We start from the raw sequence: 23006 nt of genomic DNA, 5'->3' as shown, positions 1-23006 counted from the left end.
ATGTTCCCTTTTGTACAAATAAATCACAGTGTATGCAATCAATGAAGATGTACCAAATTAAACACAAAATGGTGTTGTGAAGCATTGAATGTGCATTTGTGGATTATGTGACATGCATGCATTCATTGACATGTTTTTGTGTCTATTCTGTTTTATTTCTTTGCATTTTGAGACTTTTGTTTTGCTGTTTTCACCATGCCTGACCCACACATTTACATTTACATTTATGCATTTGGCAGATGCTTTTATCCAAAGTGACTTACAGTGCACTTATTACAGGGACAATCCCCCTGGATTTAAGTGCCTTGCTCAAGGACACAATGGTGGTGACCAGCAACCTTCTGATTACCAGTTATGTGCTTTAACCCACTACGCCACCACCACTCCCCACCACTCCACACCAACCAAATAAAGATGTTCCAAATGAAACGCAAAATGGTCTTGTGAAGTATTGAATGTGCATTTGTGGATCAAGTGACACGCGTGCATTCTTTGACGTCTTTTTGTGTGTTTTCTGTTTCATTCATTTGAATTTTGAGACTTCCTTTCTGCTGGTTTTGCCCTGCATGATCGAGGTGTGGCTACATATGGGGCGGAGCTACACATGTCACCCCTCCCATAACATAGTCTCATTGGGTTGTTCATCTTTCATAGACATACATGATAGGAGATGTGGTCGTCATTGCTGGTGTGTTATCATTGTTTGAGAGATACTGAATATCTGAGCCAAACAATTTGATTATAGTGCTTAATTGTATGTGATATTCAATCCTAAATTCCATGTTATTTATCCTTTTTTTTTTCCAGGAAAAAAATATTATACTGTGATAGATACTGTTACCGTGATATTGAATTTTGGTCATATCGCCCATCCCTACCCAAACACCTGGCACTGTTGCATCCTGTCTCACAGTCAGAAGCTGTTACTTCTTGGGCTCATATAACACAATAAGATTATCCAAACCTTACTGCATTGTTTTGATTTTTTTATTGAAAGAAATAAAAAGCATTAATGCAGAAGAACGAAACAATAAATACCTTTATATTAAGGTTTGTACAATATCTGCTGTTGTATAATAATAATAATAATAATAATAATGTTATGTAAATTAATTTACTGAAAATTATTTTTCCAATAAGGCTATAAAAATGAATTTCAAAAGCATTATTTAACACTTGTGTTGTTATGGAAGACTGGCTCAGTTATTCATTAGAAATACAAATGTTGTATTAACCTTGTAAACAATGTGTATTATATTTATTCACTCAGGATGTATGTGGCAGTGAGTTACAGGAGGGCCAAAGATTGGAGAAATTGTGGTCTCTGCATCACAAAAAAATGGACACAGCTGCAGGGCTTTTGTGCAACTGGTAAGACATAAGGCTTCATGGCAACAATCTAGTTTATTTCTGTTATATTTTATACAGGAATTATCTCGTTTTTTATGTAATTATTATTTTAATCTGTCCAGATTGCTCTTGCCCTGACTACAGGTACCAGTCCCAGACAACTGACACTACACCATACAGTATGTGTGGGATGAGGAAGGGTAACCTCAAGTAAAGTGCCAACTGTGATGTTCTGTTCTGTTGTTTGTGTGTGTACCTAAAATGTGTAGGGAAAAAATGCTGGTATACTGCTAATGTTTGACCTGACAAAGATTAATTCAGGGTCAAAACATTGTCTTTAAACTGAAAGGTTAGGAGTGTGCATGCATTTTTCTCCCATTTGTCTATGGATATTAAGTTGCAGATGTACAACTGCATTTATTAGCTATGAGTTTCACATGTTGTATATGTGAATATAAATTAAATACCTCTTCAGCCACCAGACTTGAATTTGAGTCATTTTTATATTGACATGCTTTCTTAAAACCTGACTAAATTAAAATGCCTTGGTAAAACGCTGAATGAAAAATGTACAAATTTAAAGGGACAGTTCACCCAAATATGAAAACTATCATCATTTACTCACATCCCAAGTAAGGAAATGTTAGGCAGTATGTATAGAGACTGACAGCTTCAGACCCCATTCACTTTCATTACATGGGAATAAACGCAATGTCAACATTTACAATTTGTGTTCTACAGGGGAAAAAATAGATCATATGGGTTTGGAACAACATGAGGGTGAGCAAATGATGACAGTTTTCATTTTTGGGTGAACAATTATAAGTGCAGCCAAATTGCACTTTCATTTGAAAACATGGAAATATTATTTAAGTCTGACTTCACATCAAAGAATAATAAAGGAGGATATTATACATTTTAAAATGTATCCTGTATTGGAGCTGGAACCACTGAGTTTGGAGTCAGTGCTTGAAGAAAAAAACATTTCTTATATACATTTACATATTGTGGAAACCAATTCTTACAACAACAAATCTTGTACAATCCTTAATATACAGGTATTTATGGTATGTCTGTTATCATGATTCTTGTTTTGTAAAGGCATTTCTAGCTGTGCTGCGGTTTTTCTGCATTAATGCTTTTATTTCTCTCAATAAAAAAATAAAAACAATGCAGTAAGGTTTGGATAATCTTATTGTGTTATATGAGCCCAAGAAGTAACAGCTTCTGACTGTGAGACGGGATATCACAGTAATGGTATATATCACAATATATAATTTTTTACTGAAAACAAAAACAACAAACAAACAAAAAAAAAGTTAAATAACCATGTGATAGGGGTAGGCAGTATAAGCAATAAAGTATATGGTAATATTAACATTTATGGTCAATAATGATATGTATGATATGGAATATAGCCTACACATTTTATTGAAAGTGATTCAAAAACCTTTTTTATTTAAAATGATGCCCAATGTAGCCTAATGGAAGACCTGTCATGTCCATTACTATGAAAAACTTTATCAATAAATTAATATTAAAAATAATATTTGATCTGCTTTATCTACTGTGCATCGCTTTATATTTCAAGCACAAATAGGCCTTTCTATTTGAATATAAGCATTTGCTTTGATTTTGAAGCAAAGCCCTCAATCACGGATTTGTTTTGGATTTTCTCTTCCATTAGATAATGGAAACCGTTTTGGTAACTATATAGTCTACTTCAGTTTTGGGTAAGTTACTCTAAAAAAGTAAAATAAACAGGGCTCTCATCCAATATATTCCTCCTCCTGCGTTTGACTTGTTTCGGAGTCATCCTGCATTCTGTTTGTTCATCTATCTCCATGTTTGTTTGTTCGTCTCTCAATATCAGTCTCACCTTCAGCCAAGAGGAGCATTGCATGCACAGATATTTGCACGATATAGACGATATAGAAACATTTCTATCGACTGACAATTTCTTCTGTCGCCATGATATATATTGCCACTCCACCCAGCCCTATTGGGTACTACAACATGAAGAACTGTACTCATGCTTTGACTACACAAACAGGTATTTCCCATTGTGTAGACAGGAATTTCAATCTAGAAACTTAGTTAAGACTGAAGTAGCAGACTCTAACGCTGACCTGGGACAAAGACACGGTGAGCCAGGTGTTGGAATCCTATTAGTTAGAAAGCTACTGACATATAACAGAAACTTACTCTCACCAGGACTTACACTCTAAAATGGGCTTTTTTCGCTTTTACAATGTGACAGGACATTTTCCTTGGTTGTATATGAGAAAAATTGAGTCAAACCTTTTATTCTTTCTGCTGATCTCAGATGCTGTTTGTTTGAAGTGCCACTTGTAAACTGTGCAAATTACCTTGTGAATAAACCACGCCCTGCCTGATGGTACATCTGTAAAATGAGACTGCCATCTAGTGGTAGCTGATTTTATTACACAAAGTTACGTGTGGATCATGCAGGGCAAAACCAGCAGAAGTCTCAAAATTCAAATGAATGAAACAGAAAACATACAAAAAGATTTCAATGAATGCATGCATCACTTGATCCACAAATGCACATTCAGTGCTTCACAAGGCCATTTTGTGTTTAATTTGGAACATCTTCCTTTGGTTAGACACGCAAATTATGTAACATTTATACAAAAGGGAACATTTGTATTCACAAATATGTCTCTATTTGTACAAATAGGTGCACATTCATTTAATTCAGAATTTCACAGACACAAGTTGAAAGGCATTTGTGTGTGGATATTAAAATGTATGTATGTGTCATGAATCCCACCTTTGTTGTTCCTCCCGCTCACCACCAGAGGGCTCCATCACCTGGGGATTGACTTTAACTCTCTGGACTCCATTTCCCATAATCCCTGTACCTGTCAGTGATTACCTGTTTCCAATTTATGCAGCTATTTAAGTCTCACTCTCACTCGCTGTCATTGCGAAGTCTTGTTTTGCCCTGGCTGACATTTCTAAGCGTTCTCTGAGGTTTTGCATTATCTGTGTATGATCCTGGACTGTTTACCCTGTTTTGACCCTTTGCTGCCTGCCTATTACTACTGCCTTGTTTACCTGGAAATAATCTGTGATTGTCTGCCGCCTGCCCTGACCTCTTGCCTGTTTATTTTCTACCACTCTGGATTGCCTTTGTTATTACTGTTGCTGGTGATTTACCCTGCCTGTCTGTATTACGACATTTATTGTTATTAAAAGCTACACATGGACCTCAACTCCGTTGACTCTTCATTACAGTATGATATTTATCAAATTGATGGATAAGTGTTTACGCATTTGTGAATAAATTTGATACTATATTCATCCCATATTTTTTACACAGCACCATTTTCTCAACAATTTGAGTTAGAGATGAGCGGATCAATCCTAAAATGTTGATACTTCCGATACTGATGTTATATCAAAAGGATCGATCCTCACACAAAAATATTGATTCTAACATTTTTCTTTTTTAAAACTAGGGATATTATTATTTGGTTTCCATGAACGTTAACAATAATCATAAGCTTCAAAGTTAAATAAAAAGGATTAGGGTATATTAGCAAATACTTGTGCAGGATGGGAACTATTTCTTCTTCCGCTCATCTTAACATGCATGCTGAAAGACACAAGCAGACAAGTGCTTGCACCATCACAAAGCTCGTTCAAACAAGAGGGTTCAGTGCCTTGTAGAGGTAATGATAGAAAATCAGAGAAACAGTTTCTGGAGTAAATTCACACTAAAATAACACATCTGTCAGGTGTATTTTGTTGATTCATGTCTTTTATGTTGAAAAGTTTAGTTCCTGTTCCCTAGTCATGTGATGTCTTGTATTCCCTCCATGTTCATGTGTCATGTTTTCATTGGTTTATTGTTTAATTATCTTGTTATCAGTTCTGTTTGTTCATTGGTTTATGTTCTCCCATGTCTTGTATTTAAGCACTCATGTTTTCATTGTCTGGTTGTCAAGTATTGGATGTGATCATAGATGTTTAAGTCAAGCCACGTTTATGTCAAGCCATGTTTAAATCAAGTCAAGCTATGTTCATGTTTATGTTTAGTTTAGTTCACGTGTAGTCAGGGTTATTGGTTCTCACTTTGTAAATAAACTGCACTTGGGTTCTTCATCTCATCATCGTCTTCTTCATTGCCATCATTGTCAGCAGCCTACATCGTAACAGAATACTTGACCCAACCATGAACCCAGCAGTTCGGCTTCTGCGCCTACGTCAGGGGAATCGTCCCCTGGAGGACTGTGTGGAGGACTTTTGCGATCTGGCTTTCCAGGTGGACTTTAATGAGGTTGCCCTCCAAGACTGTTTTAGATTTGGACTGAATGAGTCCATTTCTTTTTTGATGTCTGGCAGTCGCAGTTCCCTCAGCCTGGCTCAATATATCGACCTCGCCCTATGGTTCATTGGTTCCCCGTTCACTGTGGGGGAGGCGGATGCCGAGCCAGAGTTCCACGTCATGGCCGCCGCCGAGCCAGAGTTCCACGTCATGGCCGCCGCTGAGCCAGAGGTCCACGTCATAGCCGCCGCCGAGCCAGAGGTCCACGACATGGCTGCCACCGAGCCAGAGGTCCACGACATGGCCGCCGCCGAGCCATTTTCATTGATTTATGTTCTCCCATGTCTTGTATTTAAGCCCTCATGTTTTCATTGTCTGGTTGTCAAGTATTGGATGTGATCATATATGTTTAAGTCAAGCCACGTTTATGTCAAGCCATGTTTAAATCAAGTCAAGCCATGTTCATGTTTATGTTTAGCTTAGTTCACGTGTAGTCAGGGTTATTGGTTCTCACTTTGTAAATATTTAAATTTTAAACAACTGTTTTCTATTTGAATATATTGTAAAATGCTATTTATTCCTGTGATCAAGCTGAATTTTCTGCAGTCTTCAGTGTTGGGCCTCATGTATTCAGATAGAAGACAAAGGCTGGCCTAACACAGTCGTAATAGCTTGACTCAGGCCCACAGTCATAAATCTTACTGATAAAAACCGCGCCAAAATCAAACAAAGGGAGTCCAAAACAGACTACAAATCCCATGAAGCCGTGCTCACTAAAGGATCAAACTCTCAACTCCTATTGGATGAGGCACACGACAGAACGCCCCTCAAACATGACGTCATCAGGAGTTGAAATACCTCTGAGATGCTTCCGGGATTTGCTTCCAGCAACTTTGCTTGCCGTGCGTAGACGTAGCTCATCGCTGCTCTCAGGTGTAGCCTCGTGGCACAAGGAAGTAATGTCCGACTTGAAACTGTGGCCACACAATCTCCATCTCGCTGGACGAGTTGAGATTACTCTGTTCCACCGAACACTCTAATGGATCCGAAGGAGACCGCCGAGCAATCCGCATCTTCATCCATTTGCCTGCAGAAGTGAAGAGAAAAGATTTCTCTTCCCTCTTCAGTCAAGTCGACGTCGCTGATTTCTCCGCCAGCCCGCCGAGAATCAGCAGCGTACCGCCCGCCGACAGAGCAGAGGAAACGGCCTCCCGTAATCACCCGAGCCTCGAGGAAACGAGTTGGAGTCAAACGACGGATGAACGCACATTCAAGCTGCATCCTCATGCGATTCAAGTTAGAGGTTTATGTCTGGGCAGAGATAGAATATTATAGTGTGTTATTCTTGTGTATCAAGGTTATTACTTGTACAGTTTACGGACCGCCGAGTCCGCTCATTGCGGCTAATACTCAAGGTATTATTTATCACGAATGAGATCTGCTGTGCTGTAGTCCAACCACATTGGACTGTTGTGCATTTCCGCCATCACGGGTGAGACCAGCACATTTAGTTTATCCATTAAAGAATCAAAGACTGCGGGACAGTTTACGAGCCGTCCATTGCGTCTCTGAGTGATAAACTAACAGTTGCTTTCTCTCCCACGATCGCAAAATCAGCTTTGGGGCTGTCACTTTATTCTCTCTCTCTTGTACTAACCACACACACACACACGACCCCTCACAAACATTCTTGCACACACTTTTGGCTAATAGATAACTTCGTGATAAAGCTCAGCTTTGTCCCTAAGTTCTCGTACAAGCGGAGACACACGGTAAACTGGTAGACGCCATTGACTGGTTTCTCTCCGCCCACATTCGCGGCCATATTCTCTGGCCGGAAATCTCACGTAACATACTCTCCACAAGAGTCACGTCCGCCATTTTGTGCGCGTCCCTCCTTACACACACACACACACACACACACACACACACACACACCATCCTCATGTGTTATAGGATTATTTTGGTTACCATATCTAATCATATCACTGTTTAGTTTGTAGTTGTAAGTCGGAAGTTGATTGACTGCATTGTATTAATTATTAATTGATATTACTGCATAAATAAACTTTGTTATATTTCAAAGAGAAGTGTTTTGGTTTGTTTTGCATACACCTGTGTCAAATGCTGACAGGATGTCAGTGCTCGGATTCAAGCCTTCATTGTTTGTTTTTTTGAAAATCGATGTCGATTTTCCTAAGAGAACAATCTAATATTGAGACTGTTATACTATCTGGTTATTAGTCCCTGATTCCAGGGTGGTGCCCCAGCGATATTAATCCTTATTAATATTCTATTGATTTTTGATAATTGATAATTATCTTTGATGATTGTTGAATTTGAAGGATCAATAACCTAGTGTTAATTTTAAGAAATTAATTTTATTAAGAATTCAGAATCATTCTAATATGCTGATTTTCTAATATGGGCATATGTACAGCACATTTTACACATTTACACCAAGCACGAGCTTCGTTGATGATAATGAGGCAGCATAAACACTAGTTAAAAAATAATCTAAACATTCATATTATTTTTATATCATATTACATATCATATATATATATATATATATATATATATATATATATATATATATATATATATATATATATATATATATATATATCATATACAGCATACAATTTAAATACCTGCTTTAGCCGAAACAACATTTAAAATGTAACTAAATCTTGCCTATTAGGACATATTTCAAATTTCAATACTCTGAATCCTGGCTGACAAGTCTGGAAATAGTCCAACTAGTAAAATATGTCCATGTTTATATAAAATAGCATGTCAACTAATGTAAGTAAAACTAAATGACTTACTCATCCAAAATTGTATCCTCGGCTGGATCAAGTCGCTCTTCAAATGTTCCACGTCGGATTCCCGCTCTTCTTCTGAGGAAAATGTGAACTCTTCGTCACTATCCAGGTGCTTCCTCACCTGTGTAGCGTGCCATCTTCCAAACGTGCAGAAAAGTGAATGAACTTGATGCTTTTTAAGGCTCTGCTGGGGGCGTTTACCATTTGCATTGATCGCCTCAGCACATTACCGTATGAATAGCGCGTTCTGCTAGTGGGTGAGATCTCATTAGGGATAATTAGCTGAGCCCGGAGAAACTGTGCATCACTTTGTTTCATACAGATTACATTGCAGGAGAATATTTGTTTTAAATTTGAATTATTTTATTTAAAAGTAGACATTTTAAGCTTTCTTTAGACATATGTTTCACGTTTGTGTGATAAATATTCGCGGAGTTTCAGTTCATTTTTGTGACGTGTTTCAGAAAGATGCTCGCGGCGACAGAGACGGCTGAAAGCGCACCCTGTTTATTTTATTTATTTTACAAAAGCACAAGGTTTTGTTGTTATTGTGAGTGTACACAAATAAAAGTAGACCCTTTATAGTATTTTAAGTTGTTTCTGCTGTTATGAGGAATAAAATAATATTTTAAATTACCCATTTTATCCAAAGAAATCGAAAAAAAAAAAAAAAAATCTATTCAAAAGAAGTATCAGTATCAGTATCAATGATATTGGATTTGAAATTATTGGTATCGAATCGAAAAGAGAATAAGTGGTATTGCCCATACCTAATTTGAGTTATTTTTAACTTGATACAGCGTCTAAGGCCATGTCCATACTAATTCGTAAGTTTTAAACCTACATTTTCAGTTTCCAAATATCATCGTTTTCCAAAATATGTGGTTATGGAGAGTGTTTTTGAAAGTCTCAGTTTTTGGTGGAAAAAGCCATTCCAGTGTGGATGAGAGGCATAAATATGACCAAATCGTTTTCAAACGAAAACAGATTAGTGTGGACATGGCCTAAGACACGTTTGACTAGCGTATGTTTACAAATGAAAAACAGTGCGGACGGACACAAAAACACATTCGTTGTGAAAGGCCCCTTATTTTTAATTTTAACATTTCAGCCCCTCTAAATGTATAATTAAATGTATAATTTGTAATTAAATTAATGACAGAAATAACTTTAAACTTGAAAAATTCAATTAAATTGAACTGACGGAAATGATTGTGGTGAGTGTATTGGATGGAAACAAAGATGTTTCTATAACATGATGAAATATTTTTTTCACCGTGTATGTCAACAACGGATTCAGTTAGAAATGCTTCTGCATTCACAAAAAATTTTGTCTTTAGCATTTGAGGCAATGTATACAAATCCAAACTACACAAAATCTCATACTGACAATTTTATCAAAAGTGTTTTTTGTGATCAACAATCATCCTTTTCTGCAAGTATCAGCATGTGCAAGAGAAGAATTCATAGAAATCAGCTCTCGCTGAAATTCCTGGCCTTGAGAACAGTCCTGCTAAATTCCAAACATATTAGCACAAGGTCTTTGCACCTCATGCCACTTGGTGCGGCTGTATGTCTCTCTGGCTCTCCAACTCTCTGAAGACTATGTAAGGCAGCAGGCAAAAAAGCCTTGTCCGGGCATGCTTTTACTGGTTGGAATGGTGAGATATTTGTGATGCGCAGGCAAAATAAAACGCTTTGGCAGACAGTCATGTTTGCTATGTCTTGCCAAGACGAATAAAGAAAAAGCTTGCATTCCTGTTAGATATATGCACAACCTAGTTTATTCACTTAAATCTAATAGCTAACTGAACTTATGAAGATATGTGGCTCAATATAAGATAAACAGAAACAGAAATGTACACACTGATTTAAAACAAGGTCCAGAATATCAATTTATCTATCTAATAGATTTGTTAAGAAATGGACTTCATTCTATAAGTGTGAAGGTCAACTTGTTTTGCTTCAGGACCTAGGTTTTACACTGGAAAATGTAAACAACACAGTACCAAAATTGTGTATCATAAAAAGTAAACAAAAATGTCCTTAAAATTAAACATTTCATGTTTAAAGTTCATTATTATATTCATTTATTTAATGTTGTGTGGATTGATTTTTCTTACCTTCCATAGTTTTGTTCACAGTTTTCAAGGATGAGGGGACGCTACTTGTCCATGTTGTCATGTGTCTAATTTGGCTAGTTTCAACCAAGTGACAGATGAATTTGCACCAAAATACCGCAGTAGAGTTTAATTGGATGCACAGCTTTTGACGTCAACAACAAAATATAGCAAGCATTTTCTCTTCCCTTTAAAAAACCTAAAGCTTTTTTTTTTTTTTACCCTAACTATGCAACACTTAGACTACTGTACTGTATGTGGTAAGCTGCATTTATTTATTTTAATGCTTATGATCTGCAAGTTCCTTTAAAAAAAAAATTACAAATCCGTATCTAGGTACTGTATATACTGTATTCTCATTGTTCAATGGTCTTCATCCATAAATTGTTTCAAAATCATATTTTAATACTCTGTGGTACTTATAAACACTTGTGGTCTGTCATGAATCATTCAACAGAAGAATTCTCTCCTTTTTAGCCTAGACACGTTCTCCAGGCATTTCCTCTGGAATTGCTATCTTAATGAACTGTCTTGTAGAATAGTTGAGCAGTGAATATATTATATATATTATAATATATTACTATACTGTATGTGAATATATAACAAGTATGAATAGTGAAATACTAGGCTACAATTAATAATGTTTGTTTATGCATTAATTCACTGTAAACCTGAGAAATGTATGTTAATCTTGTTATCCGGGTGTGATAATTCAATAGGGACTTGTAAATACACCTGCCTATGTTCTCCAGAATGTTGTGGTATAGACAGTGACCAGAAAGACACTGAGGCACAGCCGTGACGGCAATTTGTCTAAGTCTAATTCACCATGGGTTTCCTTTGGATTTTCCTATGGGTTTTAATAATGTTTTTTTTTTTTTTTTTTTTAAGCTTATGAGTTAAATAAAGTCTGTGGTAAACATTACTTGACGATATGTGGACGTTTTGTTCTACAACATAAATTACACACAGTCATATCTCAAACGTGAATTTTGAAGCCGCTGTGCGTTTAAAAAAAAAAGTATGTAATTTGTTGGTGCAGCTATCATTATGAGGATTCTCTATAAACATAATTATTTTTATACTGTACAAACTATATATTCTATCCCCTAACCCTTACCCTACCCCTAAACCTAACCCTCACAAAAAATGTTCTGCATTTTTACATTTTCAATAAAACATTGTTTAGTATGTTTTTTTAAGTGATTTAAATTATGGGGACACTAGAAATGTCCCCATAAACCATATTTTTGCATAATACCCTTGTAATTACCAGTTTGTAACATAAAAAAAAAAAACCTGCCCACACACACACACACACACACACACACACACACACACACACACACACACACACAAGAATGTGACTATCAAATCAGGTGGTATTTCATCAAACACATCATGACCTAATAGCAAGAACATGCAAGTACAAGTTCATTGACAGCAAGTACAAATTTTTCTTATCTGGGTCTTTGTTCTATCTTTAATAGAACATTGTGAATAATAGATGATAACTGCATAGTAAAAGGTTCTTTCACAATTATTGTTCTTTCATTTCTTTTTTGTGTTTTTCCAATGCATGTGCTGAAACATAGCATATGCTGTTGCCCAGTTACTTTGTCATAGCAAACTTCCTCTCATCACCAACTATACAGGGTTAACTGCTATGTTGACTCAAACTTGGATCTAGGCTCTGTAATTAAGGGTCAGGAGGTTATTTATCTCACACAACTGAGAATACAACTTAAGCTCTCGGCTGTCTGTATATGTAACCATATACCGCAAATGTTACATAACTTCTAAAGACAAAACAAGTACTAATTTATCAAAAGCAAAGAAAGCCATACTAAGCCATATAGGCAGAAATCTCTTAGAGAATAGAGAATAATGATAGAGAGCAATGAATTCACTTCGCCCACACTGAAAATAACAAGATATTAAATCTTAAATTAAAGGAATAGTTGACCAAAAATTTAAATTCTGACCCTCATGTTGTTTCAAAACCATTTGACATTCTTTCTTCCATGGAACACAAAAAGATATATTAGGCAGAATGACAGCCTCAGTCACCATTCACTTGCATTGTATATATAAAAAAATATTGTATGAAAGTGAATTGTAACTGATACAAAGATTCTGTCTTACATCATCTTTTGTGTTCCACGGAAGAAAGAAAGTTATATGGTAAGTTATACAACATGTGGGTGAGTAAATGTTGACAGAATTTTCATTTTTCTGTGAATCCTTTTTTTTTTTTTTTTTTTTTTTTTTGACCCCATTGTGTAGTGTGTATCAGTCACACATCTTACTAAACTTAGTTAAATGTTAGATTTATGCTTAATACAAGAAAAAAATATTTACAAATGTGGTACAAAAACAAACAAACAAACAAACAAACAAACAAACAAACAAACAAACTTATAGGCCTATTCTCTGAAAAACAGGTCATATTATCTTAAACAATTTTGTTTCTCTAGTAAATATATCCTGTTTTAAGGATGGCAGACACTATTTGCACCCTGGTGCAAGTAATGGTATATGCTATTTACACTGCTGTGCAAATAGTGGCAGATATTATTTGCACCCCAAGAAAATAAAAAAAAAAAACTTCAATTTAAGATTAAGTAATAAAAATAAAATACCCACAATAAAACCCAATAAACAAAAAGAAAACCCAAAATAAATTGAATAAATAAGTAAAACGAATCAATAAAAAAGAATCAACTAAACCCAACGATCCCAGTAAAAGGAATCAAAAAGACATGACTCGTACAAAGAATCAAATAACCCACATGACTCGTTCAAAGGAGTGATCCGGTCCGACGAATCAGCTTCTAGTACTCTCAAAAATTAAGCAGTATTACCCCAAAAATGCAAGAACTCACAACAATTAACAAATTTAAATGTTCAATAGTTCAGTTTTCACCCTCTAAACAATTACTCAGTGTCTTTAAACCAAGCGCTTGGGTTTACATTGGGGCCCATACTCGCTGGTGCACATAATTAGAGTAATACGGTTTCAAAGAAATGGTAACTGTTTGTCACACACCCAATCAAAGGGTTACTCACAAACCAACTCCGGTGCTGGGCAAATCCTCCACACACATACACACAGAGTTTGAGATCCAGGCTTGATGATGGAGCAGACGCACTGAGTGAATCGGTGAAGAGATGAATCTCTTGCGATGAAAATGGCGGATGCTTTCCATCCTGTAGTTCTTGAACAATGTGTTAGCAATCTCTCTGCACCTCTCCAAGCAATCAAACCAGCGAGAGCAGGCAGTGTAGACTGAGAACAGGCTTCGACTTCGGTACATTCACCAGATTCATCAGCAAATCCACCGTTTACTTGTTTCTGTCCTTAATTTAGCTGCAGTTCACTAATACACTTCCGATTAGCACTCGACTCGCTCGCTCTCTTCCTGTCCCCACCCAAACACTGGTTTGTTAGGGGCCTCTGACGCTCTGGATTGGCTGGTTACCAAGTGTCTGTTAACCCAACACAAAGTCTATTGGTTATCTTTTAAAATATTTGCATATTAATATATGAACATGCAATTTTGAAAAATACACTAAAATATTATAAACAATACAGTTGTGCTCAAAAGTTTGCATACCCTGGCAGAAATTGTGAAATTTTGGCATTGATTTTGAAAATATGACTGATCATGCAAAAAAAAAAAAACCCTGTCTTTTATTTAAGGATAGTGATCATATGAAGCTATTTATCATCACATAGTTTTTTGGCTCCTTTTTAAATCATAATGATAACAGAAATCACCCAAATGGCCCTGATCAAAAGTTTACATTCTCTTGAATGTTTGGCCTTGTTACAGACACACAAGGTGACACAGACAGGTTTAAATGGCAATTAAAGGTTAATTTCCCACACCTGTGGCTTTTTAAATTGCAATTAGTGCCTGTGTATAAATAGTCAATGAGTTTGGATGCACTGAGCAGGCTAGATACTGAGCCATGGGAAGCAGAAAAGAACTGTCAAAAGACATGATTAACAAGGTAATGGAACTTTATAAAGATGGAAAGGGATATACAAAAGATATCCAAAGCCTTGAAAATGCCAGTCAATACTGTTCAATCACTTATTAAGAAGTGGAATATTCAGGGATCTCTTGATACCAAGCTAAGGTCAGGTAGACCAAGAAAGATTTCAGCCACAACTGCCAGAAGAATTGTTCGGGATACAAAGAAAAACCCACAGGTAACCTCAGGAGAAATACAGGCTGCTCTGGAAAAAGACGGTGTGGTTGTTTCAAGGAGCACAATACAATGATACTTGAACAAAAATGAGCTGCATGGTCGAGTTGCCAGAAAGAAGCCTTTACTGTGCCAATGCCACAAATAAGCCCGGTTACAATATGCCCGACAACACCTTGACACGCCTCACAGCTTCTGGCACACTGTAATTTGGAGTGATGACCAAAATAGAGCTTTATGGTCACAACCATAAGTGTTATGTTTGGAGAGGGGTCAACAAGGCCTATAGTGAAAAGAATACCATCCCCACTGTGAAGTATGGTGGTGGCTCACTGATGTTTTGGGGGTGTGTGAGCTCTAAAGTCACGGGGAATCTTGTGAAAATTGATGGCAAGATGAATGCAGCATGTTATCAGAAAATACTGGCAGACAATTTGCATTCTTCTGCATGAAAGCTGTGCATGGGATGCTCTTGGACTTTCCAGCATGACAATGACCCTAAGCACAAGGCCAAGTTGACCCTCCAGTGGTTACAGCAGAAAAAGGTGAAGGTTCTGGAGTGGCCATCACAGTCTCCTGACCTTAAAATCATCGAGCCACTCTGGGGAGATCTCAAACGTGCGGTTCATGCAAGACGACCAAAGACTTTGCATGACATGGAGGCATTTTGCCAAGACGAAAGGGCAGCTATACCACCTGCAAGAATTTGGGGCCTCATAGACAACTATTACAAAAGACTGCATGCTGTCATTGATGCTAAAGCTGGCAATACACAGTATTAGAACTAAGGGTATGCATACTTTTGAACAGGGGTCATTTCATTTTTTTCTGTGTTGCCATGTTTTGTTTTATGATTGTGCTATTCTGTTATAACCTACAGTTGAATATGAATCCCATAAGAAATAAAAGAAATGTGTTTTGCCTGCTCACTCATGTTTTCTTTAAAAATGGTACATATATTACCAATTCTCCAAGGGTATGCAAACTTTTCAGCATAACTGTAATATAATAAAACAAACATATCAAAATACACAGTGGGCTACATTCTCCCCCCACCAAATTTCCAGCATGCCCCCATGTCTGGACATGAAAAAGGGAAAGAAAAACAACATGTATATATATCAAATCAAATCCCTTTATTGTCACTCAACCATATACACAAGTGCAACAGTGGGTGAAAGTCTTGGGTGCAGTTCCAAGCAACATGAAGTGTTGTGCTGACATTCAGCTGTCGGTTGATAGTCAGTTGCCAGTGTGTTATTAAGTATAAAATGTGAGTCCAGTCTGAGGCTAATAAAGTGCAGTGCTGATATATGTTGATCAAGAGTTCAAAAGTCTGATTGCTTGGGGGAAGAAGCTGTCATGAAGTTGGCTGGTGCGGATCCTGATGCTTCGATACCGCCTGCCTGATGGTAGCAGTGAGAGCAGCCCATGGCTCAGGTGGCTGGAGTCTCTGATGATCCTCCGAGCTTTTTTCACACACCGCCTGGTATAGATGTCCTGGAGAGAGGGAAGCTCACCTCCGATGATGTGTCTGGCAGTTTGCACCACCCTTTGCAGGGCTTTGTGGTTGAGGGTGATGCTGTTGCCATACTAGGCAGTGATGCAGCCAGTCAGGATGCTTTCTACAGTGCTGGTGTAGAACCATGTGAGGATATGGTGGTTCATTCCAAATTTCCTCAGCTATCTCAGGAAGAAGAGGCACTGGTGAGCCTTCTTCACAACGACCTCAGTGTGGACAAACCATGTGAGTTCCTCAGTGATGTGGACACCAAGGAACTTGAAGCTGCTGACTCTCCACCGGTGCTGCATTGATGGTGATGGGGCTGTGTTCTCTGTCTTTTCTCCTGAAGTCCACCACAAGCTCCTTGGTCTTACTGACCTTGAGGGAGAGGTTGCGCTCCTGACACCAGCATGTCAGAGTGTGCACCTCTCTGTAGGTTGTTTCATAAATGTCAGTGATCAGACCCACCACCATCGTATCATCAGCAAACTTAATGATGGCATTGGAGCTATGTGTTGCCACATAGTCATGTGTGTACAGGGAATACAGGAGTGGGCTGAGAACACAGCCCTGCGGGGCTCCAGTGTTGAGGGTCAGTGATGAGGAGATGTTGCTGCCCATTCTAACCACCTGCCATCTGCTTGACAGGTAGTCCAGGATCCAGCTGCACAGCAAGCTGTTTAAGCCCAGAGTTTCACATCAAGCTTGAAGGGCACTATGGTATTGAATGCTGAGCTGTAGTCTACAAACAGCATTCTCACATATGTGTACATTTTTTCCAGGTGGGAGAGAGCAGTGTGTAGTGTAAGTGCAATGGCATCATCAGTGGAGCGGTTGTTGCGGTAAGCAAACTGCAGTGAGTCCAGTGAGGCAGGCAGCACAGAGCAGATGTAATCTCTGATTAGCCTCTCAAAGCATTTGCTGATGATGGGGGTCAGAGCAACAGGATGCCAGTAATTTAAGCAAGTGATTTTGAGTTGCTTTGGTACAGGCACAATGTGGACATTTTAAAGCATATATGGGGAAAAAATAAAAATCTCTCAGATTCTTCACCACCTATGTGCTATGCAAGGAAAAGTATTGATAGTTCTCATGCACCTACTATGCAATTCTTGGGGATTACACCACCAAACATGTGCATTTCTACATTGGTTGTGGCAACATGAGGATGCACACTCAACCCCATAAGCACCACACCGGTGGGAAACAACCACAGGGTAAGTACACCTCTCAGGAGGTCTCTGTCGTCTCCCAGATCTCCTCATCTGAGAATCTCCTACACCATCAAATGGTCCTACACCTGAAGTTCCTGGAACACAGGACTCGGTTAGGTTAACCAGCTGTTCAACCCCTTGTTCACTTGTCACATCATCGGCAACCCCTCCATGGTCAACATTCTCTTCATCCACAGTTATAACTGGATGGTCCAAATTTTGATCTTCCTCCTCCAATCTGGTTAAGTCACTGTCATCAGGCTCAACAACCACCTCAACAGTTGTCCTGATGTTCGACATCAAGAAGGGTAGAATAAAAAATATGAAAGGACCACACCTGTACTCTGAGTCAGAAGACAAGTTCTCCCCTTGCACAGAGATTCTAGGTTTGGCAGTGAGTTTTCTACCCATCCTGCGTCTCTATCTTGGCTTACCAACACTGGAAGAACTTAATTCCCCACTCTCTATGCTCACTCTCGCCTGTGGTTTCAATGGCAAGCTGTGGTTTTGGTGTAAAACCGTCTAAGGCCCATTATCACTCTCAGGAACCAACTGATAAACAGGCAGATCAGACATTTTACTCTCCACCACATATGGTGCAGAGTTCCACCAATCTGTGAGTTTGGGCTTACCTTGGAAAACAAGGTTCTGAATGAGGACCCTGTCCCCAGGACTCAAACTTCGAGAATGCACTTTCTTGTCTACCTTTTTTTGCTGTTGTCATTCATACGAGCAGAGGCAGATTTTGTCAACTCAAATACGACATTCAATTGCTGTCTCATCTTCTCCACATACTTCCTGTATGAAACTGGCAAAGTCTCTTCAGATTGCACCCCAAAACAAATGTCCACCGGCAACTTTGGCTCTCTCCCAAACATGAAAAAGTAGGGCGCATACCCCGTCACTTCATTTTGGGTACAATCGTAGGAATGGACGAGCTGCACAATGTGTTGGCTCCACCTTGATTTTTGGTGTGCCCAACATATCAAGGAGAGTCCGGTTAAACCTTTCTGGTTGTGGATCCCCTTGTGGATCGTATGGGGATGTCTGTGATTTCTTTACCCCCAACATGTTCAACATCTCCTTGACCAACTGATTCTCAAAATCCCACCCTTGGTTAGAATGGATTCTGTTCGGCAATCCATAGTGTACAAAATACTTCTCCCACAAGGTCCGCACAACCGTCAGGGCTTTCTGGTCTCAGCAGGGAAAAGCCTGAGCATACCGAGTGAAATTATCGGTAATGACCAACACATTGCATACATTTTGGGTGTCTGGCTCGATTGACAAAATGTCAATACAAACGAGATCCAGAGGACCAGAACTTTGCATATGTGCCAAAAGTGCGCTTCTCTGCGGCAAAGTCTTCCTGATGATGCAACGGTCACAGTTTTTACAGTACACTTCCACTTCGGCTTTCATTCTTGGCCAAAAGAACCTGTCCCGCACAAATGCATAGGTTTTCTCAAACTCTAAATGACCATTTCCATCATGAAGAGACTTTAGCATAGAGTCACAAAACCCAGTCGGGAGCAGCAGTTGCTGTGTTTCTCGATTGTCTGATCTAATGACAACACAACACAAAGTTTCACATCTGGCTGATCAGACTGAACAGGCTGGCTGCTTCTGCCTCACTGCTGACCAAACCAGCCCAAGGCAGGAATCTCTTTTCTCAGCATCACTCAATTCACCTGGGCTTAATTCAGATAAGTACCCTGTGCCCAGGGACGTCGATTCAAAAAAGGCATTTTGCATGTCCATGGCGGGAACACACTGCCATTCTGCTACACATAGCATATTGACATCTCTCAATTTTCCCTTTACCTCTGCTGATTTACAAAGAGCTTGTACCCCAGAAACTGGGATTTCCTGCCAGTTCTCATCCACTTCAGCACCAACGTGAGGTCGCCTAGACATTGAGTCTGCAATATTCCTCCTACCCTGACAGTATTTAAGGCTTAAATGGTAAGTGAACAAAGCGGCCAGCCATCTGTGGCTAGTAGCATCCAACTTGGCTGAGGTGAGAATATAGGTCAGAGGATTGTTATCCATTCTGAACTCAAAAGTCACTCCACACAGGTAGTCATGAAGCTGGTCAACTACTGCTCACTTCAATGCCAAAAATTCCAGCTTATGAGCTGGGTAATTCTTCTCAGAACTGGAAAGACTTCAGCTAATAAATGCAACTGGGCGCAATCCCTCAGGATGCTGTTGGTAAAGCACACCACCGAGTCCATCCATACTGGCATCAACGTGCAACACATAAGGTATTTGAGGGTCAGCAAAATCTAACACTGGAGCTTGCATCAACCGAAGTTTAAACTCCTGAAAAGCAGTCTCACAACTACCATCCCATCGTGACCCGAAAGGATCAGAGGGCTTTAAGTGCTGCGTGGCAGTTAATGTTTTACACTCTCCTTTAGCAGCTGATTTAAAGGTCTGCACAGAGAAGAGTATCCCTTCACAAACTGACAGTAATAACAGCAGAAACCTGTTGACAGTCTGAGGATGGGGCCAGGTAACAACCGCTTCCACTTTAGATGGATCGGTTGCTATACCATCCTGTGACACTATGTGCCCCACATAGGTCACTGAAGTTCTGCAAAACTGGCATTTGTCCAGTGACAACTTTAACCCTTCCTCTTTCAGCCGGTCTAAGACCTTGAGCAAACGTTGGTTGTGCTTATCCAGGGTTTGCATGAACACAATCAAATCATCCAGATATACCAATACTTCCAGAAAGTTAATGTCACCCACTGCCTTCTCCATGACCCTCTGGAAGGTGGCAAGAGCTCCACTGATCCCCTGAGGCATGCACTCGAACTGATAAAACCCTTGGGGGCAAATGAACATGGTTTTTTCTTTATCAGTCTCACTCATGGGTATCTGATAGTACCCACTCCTCAAATCCAGCACACTGAACCATTTGCTACCCAACAGACTGGGCAGTGCATCTTCAGTTCGGGGGACTGTATATTGATCAGGTACGGTACGGCATTCAATGACCTATAGTCAACATACATCCGTACCTTTCCTGACTTCTTATGCACTACCACAATGGGGGAGGCATAAGGGCTTCTGGATTCTGAAATAATACCACAATTCTGTTCAATTAAATTATTTCGCACATCCTGCAAATCTGCAGGGGGTAAACGATGTGACCGTTCATGGAAAAATGTTGGATCGGTGAGCCTTTTTTAGTGACTAGAACTCTTTGAGCACCTCACACCCCTTTCATGACAAGTAAATACATCTTGTCTCTCCATCAACTTTTTGCATAGCTGCCGCTTGGCATCTTCAGGCAAAGGTGAGCTCTCAAAGTAAAATGAGACAGCCGTTATTGCATGTGGTAATTGTCCCATGGAAAAAGTCTGAGACACCACATCAACAGGAAAAAGGTGCTCAATAAGTGTGCCACATTTCAAACACACATCCTTGGTAGACATATTCCTCACAGTTACCGTCATGACTTGGTCAGATAACACTGCCACAGGCTGCACTTCTGGTCTCACCATTAACCCATCTGAAACACTGGGGTCACTAGGCTGATCTATCAGCACATGACTGTCTGCAGGACCTGCAGAAAACTTGGGTTTGCCTTGAAATGGATGTAACTCCCCTGGATTTAAAATGGTTGGTCTGCGCTGGGTGAACCACATGGTGCCATGCCTATCCAAGTCATCCAATGACCCATGTGACTGCTGAATATTCTTGTAGGCTTCACGAACCACTGGGTATATAGACAATGTACGTAAGAAATTTTCATCCAGCCTTTGTTTACAAGCCTCGAACAACCGTCTCACCATATGGGTGTTGGTCCCCACCAGGATAGCTCTCCTTTTCTCTAGCTGAGGATCAGGACACACCGAAGCAAGAGTCTCAACAGTTTGAGGTACTCCTACCACATTTTCAAGGAATTCAAGCTTAACAGGCAAATAACCGTCATATGGATATTTTTGCAAACTCAAACCCCATATTTCCAGGTTGTCCACTGGCAATAAAGGTAAGTGCCTCAGGTAAGTATCATAAAAACTTCGATACAGGATAGTGACTTGAGAACCACTATCCAGTAGAGCTTTAGCATTCACTCCCTCGATCTGCATAGGTACCTTGGAAGTTGGACCAATCAGACCAGAGGGAATTTCAGAAGAGCCATTTATCTCTTCGGCATGGTAAGAGGTGGAACATGATACAAGCGAAGTCCAGTGCCATTCCTTCATTCGACTCCCTAGAAGATTCCCGACATCCTACTCTGACTAATCAACTTTTGATTCACTCTCCTAAAATCTTCACTTCCCCGACATTCTCTCTTTGTGTGTCCATCCTCCCCACACTTATAACAGAAAATTCCAGGCCAATACAGCTTGGATGTGCGTTTCTGTTGGGGAACTTCTGTAGCACTAGCCTTGGCTATGTGACACACAGCTCCTTGTCCCTTGGACAAAGGTTCGGAGACGGGATTAGCTGCAACTACCTGCAACAACTTGGTTACTTGCGTAGTATGCTCACTCACTACTTTTTTCAAGCTATGAATTTCAGACTAAGAAGAAACTTGAGGTACAGCAGTAGAAGCAACCACCACTTGTTTCTCCTCCCTAGCTCTAACCCACTCTTCTTCCTCCCTTACTTCTTGTAGTAATTGTGAAAAATTAGACGGATCGTGCAAAGTGTGGTCGTTCTCAGCCACACCGCTACCATATCAGTGGTATGAGCTCCCCTGACCACTTGTTCCATGTGCATATGATCCAGATCAGTGGCTACAACCCCGCCTTTCAGCAACATGCGATAGAGGAGTTTATCCAGCCTATAAAGGAAAGCAGAAAGTGTTTCACTTTCCCCTTGGTAAGTACTTCTAAATTTCACAAGAATATCAGAACTACTCTCAGTACTACTGAAGGCTGTCTCCAGAGCAACCAAATAATTGGTAGCGGTAGCAGTTGGATTTTCCACCTTCAGAAACCGAATTATGAATGAATGAACGTTACATGTATATAGCACTTTTCTGACACTACACTCAAAGTGCTTTACATAGTGAACAGGGGACTCTCCTCAACCACCACCAGTGTGCAGCATCTACCTGGATGATGCGACGGCAGCCATAGTGCGCCAGTACGCTCACCCCACACCAGCTAATGGTGGTGAGGAGAGAGTAGAGTTATAGAGCCAAGTAATGGATGGGGATTATTAGGAGGCCATAATTGAGAAGTGCCAATGGGGGGAATTTAACCAGGACACAGGGGTTACACCCCTACTCTTTACAAGAAGTGCTCTAGGATTTTTAATGACCACAGAGAGTCAGGACCTCAGTTTAATGTCTCATCCAAAGGACAGTGCCTTTTTACAGTATAATGTCCCTGTCACAACACTGGGGCATTAGGACCCACACAGACTGCAGGGTGAGCACCCCCTGCTGGTCTCCCTAATACCTCTTCCAGCAGCAACCTTAGTTTTCCCCAGGAGGTCTCCCATCCAGGTACTGAC

At 39.6% G+C, this 23006-nt stretch overlaps 1 long non-coding RNA gene across 1 annotated transcript in view; it reads right to left on the bottom strand.

Moving 5' to 3' along the window:
• The window catches only part of LOC127456694 (uncharacterized), a 130528-nt gene extending 119869 nt beyond the window's left edge, over nucleotides 1–10659 (bottom strand). Inside the window, exon 1 of the long non-coding RNA XR_007899873.1 lies at nucleotides 10596–10659. This is a non-coding gene — a long non-coding RNA (uncharacterized LOC127456694). The remainder of the gene's footprint in view (nucleotides 1–10595) is intronic.
• Between the last annotated feature and the right edge of the window lie 12347 nt (nucleotides 10660–23006).

This window comes from Myxocyprinus asiaticus, chromosome 19, assembly GCF_019703515.2.
Source record: "Myxocyprinus asiaticus isolate MX2 ecotype Aquarium Trade chromosome 19, UBuf_Myxa_2, whole genome shotgun sequence".
Taxonomy (NCBI): domain Eukaryota; kingdom Metazoa; phylum Chordata; class Actinopteri; order Cypriniformes; family Catostomidae; genus Myxocyprinus; species Myxocyprinus asiaticus.
Note: the sequence above shows the minus strand (reverse complement) of the source record. Positions and strands in the feature narration are given on the sequence as shown.